Consider the following 12070-nt stretch of genomic DNA (forward strand, 5'->3'; position numbering starts at 1 on the left):
GCCACTGCATAGCCTTGAGACCTCGCCCATGTCTCTGAACCTTGTGGGGCCTCGGTTTCCCCTTCTGTAAGAGGAAGGGGTGGAGGAGGACTGGCTTAGGTTATGAGTTCACACCCAGCGCCGGTGTGAGGAGTCTGAGAAGTGTCTTATGTTGAAGGTAGGGGGATGATGACTGTGTGGGGGGGACAGAGCTAGTGGGAGATGTCTTTCCCTTGCTCACTGTTTTGAATGTTGAGCTGCGTGCCTTATTTATTTCCTTTAAAAAAAAATTTTTTTTAAAGCAAATTTAGTTAATTAAAGTCATGGCAAGGAGCTTCCTGCCAACTCTCAAATGGTGCTGTGCAAAAAACCCTTGGAGGACTTGAATTAAAAGCCAGGACTTCAGTCACATAGATCCTGGTCCAGGAGATCAGGGGTGGAGCCTCTTAGAGACTTAAAAACTCCTCTTACGGAAATCCAGTGTTGGCAGCTCGCAGGTGGCTGGTGAATGGCACCGTTACCCTGTGCACCGGTCCTTGGAAGGGTTTTTTGGTTATGCTGAAATGCCTACAAACTAGTGAAGGGAGGAGCAATGCTTTCTTGAAGGTTCTTCACCTAGGGCTTGCTTAGAAGGGGACACACTCAGTGGGAGTGAGTTATGTTCAAAATAGGTTTGAGATGAAGTGGGCCAGTGTGTGGGGTCCAGCTTGGCCACTTATTAATGGTGTACCTTGGGCTCCCCACATAATGTTTTGAAGCTTGGTTTCCTCCTTTGTAAAATGTGTTTCTAATCCTCACTCCGTACTGCTTGTTGCTTATGAAAGTAAATGAAGTGCAGTAATAGATATAGGTGCTTTGCCTCAGGTACAAATATTTATTGAGCATTTACTGGATACCACATGGGGTTCTGGAAGCTGGGGAAGCAGTGAAGATCGTATCAGAGTCTAAAGGTGGTATTGCTACTTCCTGAGGCCTCTTGCATGGTGGGCCGGGCAGAGGACTGTGTACCAGGCTCGAATCTGTTGCTGGTTTCCTGTGTGACACTTGGCAATTCCTCAGCCCCTCTTAGTGTCATCTCCCATTAGCTCAGGTGGTTGAGTTAGGAATTTTTAGCTCTAATTGTCCCCTTGTAATTTGTGGAATCACAGCTTTTGTGGTGAAGAAAGTAATTACCAAGACCGAGTTCCCTGAAGATGCTGAAGTTAAGGCCTCAATCTGTGTGATCCTGTGACAGGGAGGAATTTTCTAGAAGGATATCTGTCAGACACCAGTTACAAAGTACCATGCATATCTCCGGGACCGGCCTGGCCTGGTTGAGTTTTTGTGTCTGTGCTCTGCAGTCCTATCATTTCAGCCAAATGGAATTGTTTCCGAGTCTGTACAGAATGGTTTGGAAGTGGCGAAGTAGGTGCGGGGTCTTGGCTTGTTGTGAAGCCTTTAAAACAGTGCTGCAGGTTTGCATTCACTGCCGAGGGTTATGGTTTCTCCAATCTTAATGAGGCAATAGATAACGGGAGAGGGTTACTGCCTCCAGCCAGAACTTTCTCAAGCACAGATCTGGGGTCCTGCTGCTCACCCACTACCCTCTTGGCCAAGTGGAAACTTGGTGTCTAAAGAGATGGGGTGGGCTAGGGATAACTAAAACCCATTGCTGTTGAGTTGATTCCAACTCATAGAGGCCCTATAGGACAGAGTAGAACTGCCCCACAGGGTTTCCAAGGAATGCCTGGTGGATTCGAACTACTGGACTTTTGGTTCACAGCCGAACTCTTAACCACTGTACCACCAGGTCTCGGGAAAAACAAACAGAAAACAGAAAGGCTATTGTAATGTGGCCAGTTTTTTTTTTTTTTTTTTTAATTGTAGTAAAATATAAAAATGACCAGTTGCCGTTGAGTCAGTTTTGACTCATGGCCACTCTACGTGTGTCAGAGTAGGACTGTGCTCCACAGGGTGTGCCAAATATATATAAAATGAAATTTGTCATTTTAACCATTTTTAAGTGTACAATTCAGTGGCATTAATTATATTCACAGTGTTGTGCAACCATCACCATCGTTTATTTCAGTGTGGCCAATTTTGGCAAATTAAGATTCCTTTTCTTGTTCTTTGCGTGTCACCTTTACTGTGGTCCATAGTGTTGAAGCATTTACTGACCAAGATCAAAGACCACAGCCTTCAGTATGGATTACACCTCAACATAAAGAAAACAAAAATCCTCACAACTGGACCAATAAGCAACATCATGATAAATGGAGAAAATGTTGAAGTTGTCAAGGATTTCATTTTACTTGGATCCACAGTCAACGCCCATGGAAGCAGCAGTCAAGAAATCAAATGACACATTGCATTGGGCAAATCTGCTGCGAAAGATCTCTTTAAAGTGATAAAAGCAAAGATGTCTCTTTAAGGACTAAAGTGTGCCTGACCCAGGCAATGGTGTTTTCAATCACATCATAAGCATGTGAAGGCTGGACAATGAATAAGGAAGACTGAAGAAGAGTTGCTGCCTTTGAACTGTGGTGTTGGAGAAGAATATTGAGTATACCAAGGACTGTCAGAGGAACGAACAAATCTGTCTTGGAAGAAGTACAGCCAGAGTGCTCCTTAGAAGCAAGAATGGCGAGACTACATCTCACATACTTTGGACATGTTGTCAGGAGGGATCAGTCCCTGGAGAAGGACATCATGCTTGGTAAAGTAGAGGGTCAGTGGAAAGAGGAAGACCCTCAATGAGATGGATTGACACAGTGGCTACAACGATAGGTTCAAGCGTAACAACGATTGTGAGGATGGTGCAGGACTGGGCAGTGTTTGGTTCTGTTGTACATAGGGTTGCTATGAGTTGGAACCAGCTCAACGACACCTAACAGCAACATAGCATTCTCCTGAGTACTGTAGCAAGATATCAGGATGGGGATCCAAGTATGCGAACTAGAGGCACAGATGTTTAACTTGGCCCTTAAGTATTTTTTTTTTAATTCTAAATTAGTGTCCAACTTTTAAAAATCAGGGAATGCCATGTAAAAATCTGGATCTCTGGCCAGCACCTTGAAAGAGTCAGCCTATCTAGGACCATAGGGCTGCCCCCTCATTGGAGCTGGCAAGTGCTGTGAGTAGTAGCTGCCCCCTGACACAACCCTTAGAATGTGCAGCCCTTGTTCTCCCTGCTCAGAGGAACTTGGGGTGGGAAGAGAGCTTTTCTGCAACGTCATGCCTTTGTTCTACAGATGAAGAAACTAAGTTCCACAAAGATGAAGATGTGGCTTGCCTGGGTGACAGGGCAAAATGGGGGGCAGAGCCAGGACTGGGGTACCATTCTCCACACTCTGTGCTCTGGTCGCGACACCGGGGTTCTGGACGTCTTCCAGCAGGTGGCAGCCTTTTCCCTGTTCCTCTGTGCCCTCTGTTGTTCTCTTCCTCCGATTTTGCCAGTTTTCTCCCAGTAAGTTTCTCCTCTTTACGCAGCACTGTTCTCCCTCTCCCTGCTTTTATTCTTCCCTCTCCCCTTGGTGTTTCTCCTGGGATCTCCTGAAGACTACATGAGTACTAAGGGATACTTTTCCCCGGTCCGGTCCTTCCCACATTCAGCCTCCCTTGCCACTGTGCTGTTCTCTGTGCTTCTGGGTCCAGCTTGGAGGCAAAAGGCCCAGAAACCCCCCTGAACTTCCCTCTGTCTTGGGGCTGCTGCAGCTCAGAGCATTCAACTGGAGGAGGGGCACCATGGTCATAAATATGCTGACTTATTCTGAGAGGCGAGAGATAATCACTGTTACCTGAGATTCCTTAGTTTTTGGGAATTAATTTAGAGCTACCGCCTCTGCTGTAAAACATAAGCATCGTGTCTGGCACCTGGTGGGCTTCATGAATTGGGGTTTCACCTACGGTCTGATGGAGCCCATTTTGTATCTGTGCAAATCCCTAGATGAGGGAATGAGGATCTCACCTGAATCAGGTATAGGGTGGACATAGCTGCTCATACAGCTCCAATCATTCCAGGTGCTGAGCGGGCTCCAGGACCCTCTCCCACTTCCCAAACCAAAACCAAGCCTGTAGCTGTCCATTCGATTCTAACTCCTAATGACCTGGGAAGACAGAGTAGAACTGCCCCATAGGGTTTCCAGGGAGCACCTGGTGGATTCGAACTGCTGATCTTTTGGTTAGTAGCCATAGCAGCTGGGCCTAAATGAAGCCTCAGTCCTAAGTAGGAGGATCTACCTGAAACATCTACTTTCCTAGGAGAAAACCTAAGAAGGGCCAAAGCTAGGTGCAGGTGAAGAGACCTGTCATATTCTGCTCCGGACGTGGTGCCATAGGAATTCAGGGACCTAGATCAGCATTTGCTGATTGACTAAAGAGATGGTGACTTCCTGCAAGAGACCTTTCCTTTATGCTGGACAAAGACCTAGGGCGATACTGAGAGGGACTTGAAAAGACCTTGACACTAGATGGCGCCATGTTCCTCATTCTGAAGCTGGGTGCTTGACCATCCTGGGCAGGCCAGGGCTTTACACACTAGACCTTACACCTACTGCTTCCTTCCCCTTGTTGGGTTATTTCCCCAACACGTATTGAGCACTTACTATTGTCCACCATGGGGCTAAGTACCCCTTCCGGAGGGGCTCACAGTTAGTGGGGAAGAGATATGTAGAAAATACTGTAACGTTGTAGTGAATTAATTTGTGTACTACTTGCTGGTGGTACATAGCCAGAGGGAAAGGGTCAAGGAAGGCTTTGAAGTACAGGGTGACATTTGAGTGATATTTTGGAATGGAGTTTGCTGGGCAGCAAAGGATATTCTAAGCAGCTAGAACAGCTGGTGTACAAGCACAGATTTGTGAAAAAATGTGTTTGGAGGATGGTGAGAAGTTGGTGTCGCTTAACTGAAGGTGTATTGGAGACGATAGCAGAGAATGAGCTTGGTGAGAAGGGTCGTCCAGATATTGATTTGGCTGCTTTACCTGAGACTAAAATAAGAGTAGCTTAAGTGAGGAGAAATTTATTTCTTTCTCTCAAAGTATAAGTGGAAGGTGGTCCCAGAGCACCCTGCTGTCCAGGTGGCCTCAGGGTTCCTCAGGCAGTCCTCTAGGACTTACCTTCACTTGTATGGCTGCAGGTGGCTGCAGGCCCATTGCTGTAACTGGACAGGTGGAAAGGGCATGTCTTGGAAGTTCTGTTTACATCCCGTAAACCAGGCATGTGGACACACCTAAATGCAAGGAAACCTGTGAAACACAGTTTTTAGTGTAGTGGTAATGTGCCCAGCCACACCTTGGGGCGGAAGAAGTGTAAAACCAAGACGTGTAAACTGGACTTTGGGAAATGACCAGCACCCTTTGCCCTAGGAAAGTGCAAACTAAATTATGGAGCATTTTATAGGGAGCCCTGGTGGCCTAGTAGATAAGAAGTTTGGCTGTTAACCAGACGGTCAGCAGTTTGAATCCACCAGCCACTCCTTGGAAACTCTATGGGACAGTTCTACTCTATCCTATAGGGTCTCTCTGAGTCGAAATCAACTCAATGGCAATGGGTTTGTTTTGTTTTGTTTTTTTATAGGGAGCTGGGAGATTTTTAAATAGGCAAGACTGTGATTTAAAAAGTGTCTCTCCAAAGATGGTGCCAGCAGCAAGGTGGCACCTATAGGCCCAGTGACCCTGGAGGCGGTTGTAGTAATCTGGGGAGGAGGAGATGCGGAGGCGGTGGATCTCCCCGGATAGCCCAGGTGAGCCTGGCCTTGTGATAGTTTGACAGACTGGTGGCTGGTGAGATTTTGGATGGTTGTTACTACAAATCTTGCAGAAGCCATGGCCTTACTGGGGACTGGGTTCAGTTAACAGCTTGATGCCCTTCATTTGGGACTCACTTGAGAACACACTTCTTATGGCTTGTTAATAATGTGGACTGGAGCTGTGGAGAGATGATGACTGTGGAGAGAAAAGAGGGTTCCTTTGCTCCAGGTTTGGCCAGTAGTGTCCATTCATGACACGAACTTGAATAAACTCCAAGAGTAGGAGCTGCGCCTGTCCTACTCAGGCCACTGGCCCTTGTGGTTGTGCAGAAAACTTCCCTCATTTCTTGGCCCTGTTTCCTGAGCTTTAAATAGAAAAGTCATTCTGGTACCTCTTTAACTTGTTGATGAAGTCTTCCACCCATTTAGAACAAAAACTTCCTGATCATCATGTCCATGGAATTGCCTAGCACTTCCAGAGCACCCACCTAGGAGATGGGCAGCAGGTGACAGAGGGAAGAACACAGCCCTACGAGCCAGACAGCTGAGGCTTCTTGCGCTGCATCTGCCACTTGTTTAGCTGTGTGGTCTTGGCCAGCAGGGTGTTTCACAACCTGGGGAATCTCAGCTTCCTTATCTATAAAGAAAAGCAAATAGTATCTATGTCCCAGGTTGCTGGGAGGGTTAGAGAAAGCTTTGAAAGCACCTAGCTTGGTGTTTGGCACCAGGGGGCAGTTGATGGAAGTATTGTTGGGGGGTTCTTTTTTTAAGAGGCAAGCAACATGTTATGCTTTATACACAGATGCACCAAGTAGCTATAAAATCTACTTTTTAAATATTAAAGACTTAGAGCTAGTCATCGATTGGAAAAGTAGCTACCTGTAAAAAATACTTAACACTGAAAACTATCAGAAACCAGAAATTTCTGATTAAATTTATTATCATTATTTTTCGTGAAAATATACACAGCAAAACATATACCAATTCAACAATTTCTTCATGTCCAGTTTGATTACATTCTTCAAGTTGTACAACCATTCTCTCTGTCCTTTTCCAGATTATGTTGGGGAGTTCTTGTAGGTCCTCATATTGTGTTTGTCTGACCTCAGGCCTTGGTTGTGTGAGGGAAACATGGTGTCTGTCCCCCGAGGAGGTCCCTGCAGCTAAAGTCAAGGAACGCTCCTTGGGCCATCTCTATAATCCTCTCCTGTACCCTGATTCTGTGTGCCTTCCAGGCATCTAAAAACTTGGTTGTTTATGTGGCTGGTCATGTTACAGAAAAATCACATGTACAGAGCTTGTGAAAAAGGCATTTTGGCACAGCCTACCCTTTTGATACTTTATCTCAGTTATCATCGTATGCTTTAAGGAAAATGATAATCTCTCAGGCACAAGGACCCGCAGTGTAAATAGGTTGACCTTCAGCTCTGGAAACACGGAAGGACGGGTCGAATCTCAGTGTTTGAGCAGTTGCCAACGTGCTCACAAGTGACACGTTATTCTTAGAAGGGATTTTTTGGCCTGGATCGTGTTGCCTTCACCACCACCACCAAATAGCAGTGCCACCAGGAGATTCCAGCCTGTCGTTGGGCGTGACGTGTGGGAATGTTTTGGGCCCTCCCTGGTCTCCTAAGGACAGGCAGACACTGCCTTTTGTGGAGCTGCTGTGGAGTGATAGTTTGGTCAGATCTTTGTTTAGCCAAGAGGTGGTTGGGCGTCAGCCTTCCTTGACCCTGAATCCCCTCGGTCAGACGGTGGCCATGTTATAGCTGTGAGGCTTCTCCCCGAGATGAGCTTTGTGGGAATTTATTTTTCACGTGGTAATAAGAGGAGGAAATATTTGCTTAATTAGGGGCCATCCTGAATCTTTTGAATGATGTTTTGGTATTAGTGGGAGATAAGAAATACGAGACACCATCTGTCTTGAGGTCGAGCTGTTGGTTCAGGCATGGGGAGGAGATAACTTCTGTTCGCGGCAGGCATTTGCAGAGTGACAAAGCAACTCTTGTCTGGTTTTCAGCTCTGAGCTGCCAAGTGCACATGCTGTGCATTTCCGAAGTTAGGCAGGGAAGAAGCCTGAGAGTTGAGATATAGTTTTCTCCCCTAGACAGAATTGAAGAGCTTCCTTAGACCTCCAAATAAAATTCTGAATGTCTTTACTTTCTACTTTGGATTAACTCTTTACTTAAAAAAAAAAAAAAAATAGCACTTGAAAAATCATGCTGGCTTCCGGAATGGAAATGTTGTATAATGAAACTTTGCATATTGACTGAGTGAGGAGGGTCTGTGGAAGAGGGGAGGCCAGGAGGGAGTGGCTGACAAGTGCTTTCCCTGGGCTCCTGCCCAAAAGGACCTGATTTGTCACTAAACATCGTCTTTTCCTGTGCTTCCATATTTTTTCCACCTTTATGTGATCTTTAAAACCCTGGTGGTGTAATGGTTAAGAGCTATGGCTGCTAGCCAAAAGGTCAGCAGTTCAAATCCACCAGGCACTCCTTGGATACTCCATGGGGCAATTCTACCCTTGTCCTGCAGGGTCGCCATGAGTCGGAATTGACTCTATGGCAAGGGGTTTGGGTTTTTTTTTTTTTTTTAAGCGCAAAGGAGACAGGGATTGGCAAGTTCTTCTGGCATGATGTCTCCAGGTTGCACCTGAGTGTCAGTGGCCCTTGGGGGTCACTTCCCTGCTGCCTGCTTGGCCCCAGGAACCTCCCTCTTCCTCTACTCCTCTGCCCCGTGCTGCTTGGCCTTGGCTCAAACAGGGAGAGAAGTGACGTGGTCTTTCTGGCTGTCCCTGCTTTGGTTCTCCAAGAATTCCTCCCTCCCATGGGCTGCTGCAGGCGCTTCCTCCTCCCTCTGTCAGCTGTCCCAGCTTGGAGCACCAGGATCTACTGTCACTATTCACACAGCCATTTTCGAGGTGTGTGTTGAGGACTGGGCTTTTCTCCTTTAGTCTGAGAAAGAACACTTCTTGCATTTTAACATACATCTAGGTTGATCCATCCTTGGCACCTCTTCCCTATTTTTCCCTTGCTATTTTTTTTTTTTATATTATTGTGTGGTTTTATTTATCTTTAGAGTCTCCCCTCCCTGCTTTTCTGATGCTTTGGAGAGGACAGAAGACTGAAGCAGAGGCTCAGTTTGCCACCTTGATCCAGAGCCCCACCTTCATTTTCTACTTCAAGGCAAGAGCATGGTACGACAGCCTTGCTAAGAATTGACCCCAAGATTTGTACTCTTATCTTATGATTTTTTTTTTTAAATCTCAGCTGCAGGCTTAGTCCTAGAATGATAGAACAAGTTAACACTCCTCTCTTATCCAGCTGTGTGCATGACAGACACCTTGGTTTATTTATGGGTTGACCAGACCCCTGCTGCTTACACAGTCATTTATTAGCACTAGTCCTGAATGGGAGCCCTGGTAGTGCAGTGGTTAAGAGCTTGGCTACTAACCAAAAGGTCGGTAGTTCGAATCCACCAGCCACTCCTTGGAAACACTTTGGGGCAGTTCTGCTCTGTCCTCTAGGATCACTATGAGTCAAATCGACTCGAAGGCCATGGGGTTTGGTTTTTTTGGGTTTTAGTCCTGAATGCCTTCTGCAAAATGGAATGCTCTCATGGCTGATGTCAGAATTAGCTGATAAATAATTAAAATTCACCCTAGAGTTTATTGAATTCCTTCTTTGTATTTCTCCTTTGATAAATAAGTGCTGAGGATATAGAAGTTGTGGTAAGACCTTTTAAGACCTGTTCTTGCCCTGGCTGTATTTGCCATGTTGTTGTGTTTACAATTTAAGAATAGCCTACATTAATGTGTTTTATATGGTCTACATTTATGTGTTTTGTATGGATTAATTCACCTTCTTAGACATTATCATGCACCCACCTAAGCACAGCCCTGTCCAGGAGTTGAGAGCGTGTGTGGACATTATACCATCTCACAGGGAGAAAAGTCAAATACTGAAATACCCAGAAGACAGAACGTATTAAGTGCAAGAAGAGAAGTTCTAATGAAGTGCTATGTGAATGTAGTAGCGGGATGAGAGATTAATTCTATTTGGAGTGCTCAAAGCTTGTAAGAAGTGGTATTCAAGCTATGCCTTGAAGGATGGGTACCTATTGGTTTAATGGTTGGAAGCACCATAAGAACAGAACTGTTGCAAGGGCAGGGCTGTAACCCTTGTGTTCCTCATTGTGTCTCCTATGCCTCTGACACTCAGAATATACCATGAAATCCAGAACTTGACAGGATTGCATTGCTTTTCTGGGTCTTGCAAGTTTCTGCCTTTGACAAGGTGCAGTCTTACCACTTTTCTCTCACTGTCTATTAGTGGAAAATATTTGAGTTTTCCTTCTCTGACAGGTTTCTGCCTTACACAGGTTCCGGCTTCTGCAGGTTTTACTGTATTTGGATGGATGGAAGTGTGGGTTGAGAAAGAGATGAATGAATGAATTTAACAAAGTCAGAATTCTAGGTAAGGGGGCTAGCTTGAATGGTGTTATAGATTGAATTGTGTCCCCCCAAAATCTGTGTCAACTTAGCCAGGCCATGTTTCCCAGTATTGTGTGATTGTCCACCTTTTTGTCATCTGATATAATTTTCATATGTGTTGTAAATCCTGCCCCTATGATGTTAATGAAGCAGGATTATAGACAGGTATGTTGATGAGGCAGGACTCAATTTACAAGATTAGGTTGTGTTTTGAATCAATCTCTTTTGAGATAGAAAAGAGAGAAGCAAGCAGAGGGGCGGGGGGACCTCATACCACCAACAAAGCAGTGTCTGGAGTAGAGCATGTCCTTTGGACCGGAGGTTCCTGTGCTGAGAATCTCCTAGACCAGGGGAAGATCGATGACAAGGACCTTCCCCCAGAACCAACACAGACAGAAAGCCTTCCCCTAGAGCTGGCACCCTGAATTTGGACTACTAGCCTTCTAATCTGTGAGAGAATAAATTTCTCTTTGTTAAAGTCATCCACTTGTGGTATTTCTGTTATAGCAGCACCAGATAGCCTAAGACAGAATTTGGTACCAAGAGTGGGGTGCTGCTGTGACAGATACGGGGTCTCAAGGGGTGAAGCTGTGGCCTCTGGAGTTTCTAAGGGTGGGGCCATAGCCTCCTAGGTTTCAAAGAGTCAGATCTTCACGAACTTGGTTCCAGAGCGTGGGGTTGCCTTTCAGTAGTGTCAGTAGGATTGGGCCAGATCTACTGCCCAAAGCTGAGGGCTTGGGGCTGCCATGCCCAAGGGTCAGAAGAACAGGGCCTGCCTGGGCTAAGGGAGAAGGGTTGCCATTCAGATGGACTAGGAGAATGGGGCCGCCCAAATTCAAGGGAACAGAGTCGCTGTCCCAGTGGGCCTGGAAGGTGGAGCTGAAGCCCTGGGCCTAGGGCCTCCAATCAGAATCCTGAGAGTGTGGCCAGTACCTAGAATCTGGAGGGCAGGGCCGTTGTCTAAATGTTTTCAGAAAACAGAAGATTATTTTCGAGCCTTGAGGGCTAATGTAATGTGTTCTGCTGACTTGCTTGATGCCTGTTATCCCTTCTTTCCCTCCAGTTTCTCCCATTTGTAATGGAAATGTCTATATTATGCCTGTTCTACCATTGTACTTCGGAAATAGATAACTTGTATTCTAGATTTCACAGATGAAGAGGAAGTTTTCGATTTTGAACTTGGAGATGATTTAAGAGTTTTGCTAAAATATGATGGGCTGAATGTGTTTTACATATGGCAAGGACATGAATTTTGGGGGGGCCAAAAAGTGGAATGTTATGGATTGAATTGTATCCCCCCAAAAATGTATATCAACTTGGCTAGGCCATATTTCCCAGTATTGTGTAATGGTCAGAAGAACAGGGCCTGCCTGGGCTAAGGGAGAAGGGTTGCCATTCAGATGGACTAGGAGAATGGGGCCGCCCAAATTCAAGGGAACAGAGTCGCTGTCCCAGTGGGCCTGGAAGGTGGAGCTGAAGCCCTGGGCCTAGGGCCTCCAATCAGAATCCTGAGAGTGTGGCCAGTACCTAGAATCTGGAGGGCAGGGCCGTTGTCTAAATGTTTTCAGAAAACAGAAGATTATTTTTGAGCCTTGAGGGCTAATGTAATGTGTAATGACCATTCTGTCATCTGGTGTGATTTTCCTATGTGTTAGAAATCCTGCCTCTATGATGTTAATGAGGCAGGATTAGAGGCAGTTATGTTAATGAGGTAAGACTCAATCTACAAGATTAGGTTGTATTTTGAGCCAATCTCTTTTGAGATATAAAATACAAGTGAGCAGAGGGACAAGGGGACCTCATACCACCAACAAAGCAGGGCTGGGAGCAGAGCGCATCCTTTGGATCTAAGGTTCCCACACTGAGAAACT

The 12070-nt window shown here is 45.8% G+C and overlaps 1 protein-coding gene across 6 annotated transcripts in view; it reads left to right on the forward strand.

The window, feature by feature from the left end:
* TRAK1 (trafficking kinesin protein 1) overlaps positions 1-12070 on the forward strand; it is a 230128-nt gene that overhangs the window by 108683 nt on the left and 109375 nt on the right. The gene's annotated exons all lie outside the window — the stretch shown is intronic.

Source organism: Elephas maximus, chromosome 20 (genome assembly GCF_024166365.1).
Source record: "Elephas maximus indicus isolate mEleMax1 chromosome 20, mEleMax1 primary haplotype, whole genome shotgun sequence".
NCBI lineage: Eukaryota > Metazoa > Chordata > Mammalia > Proboscidea > Elephantidae > Elephas > Elephas maximus.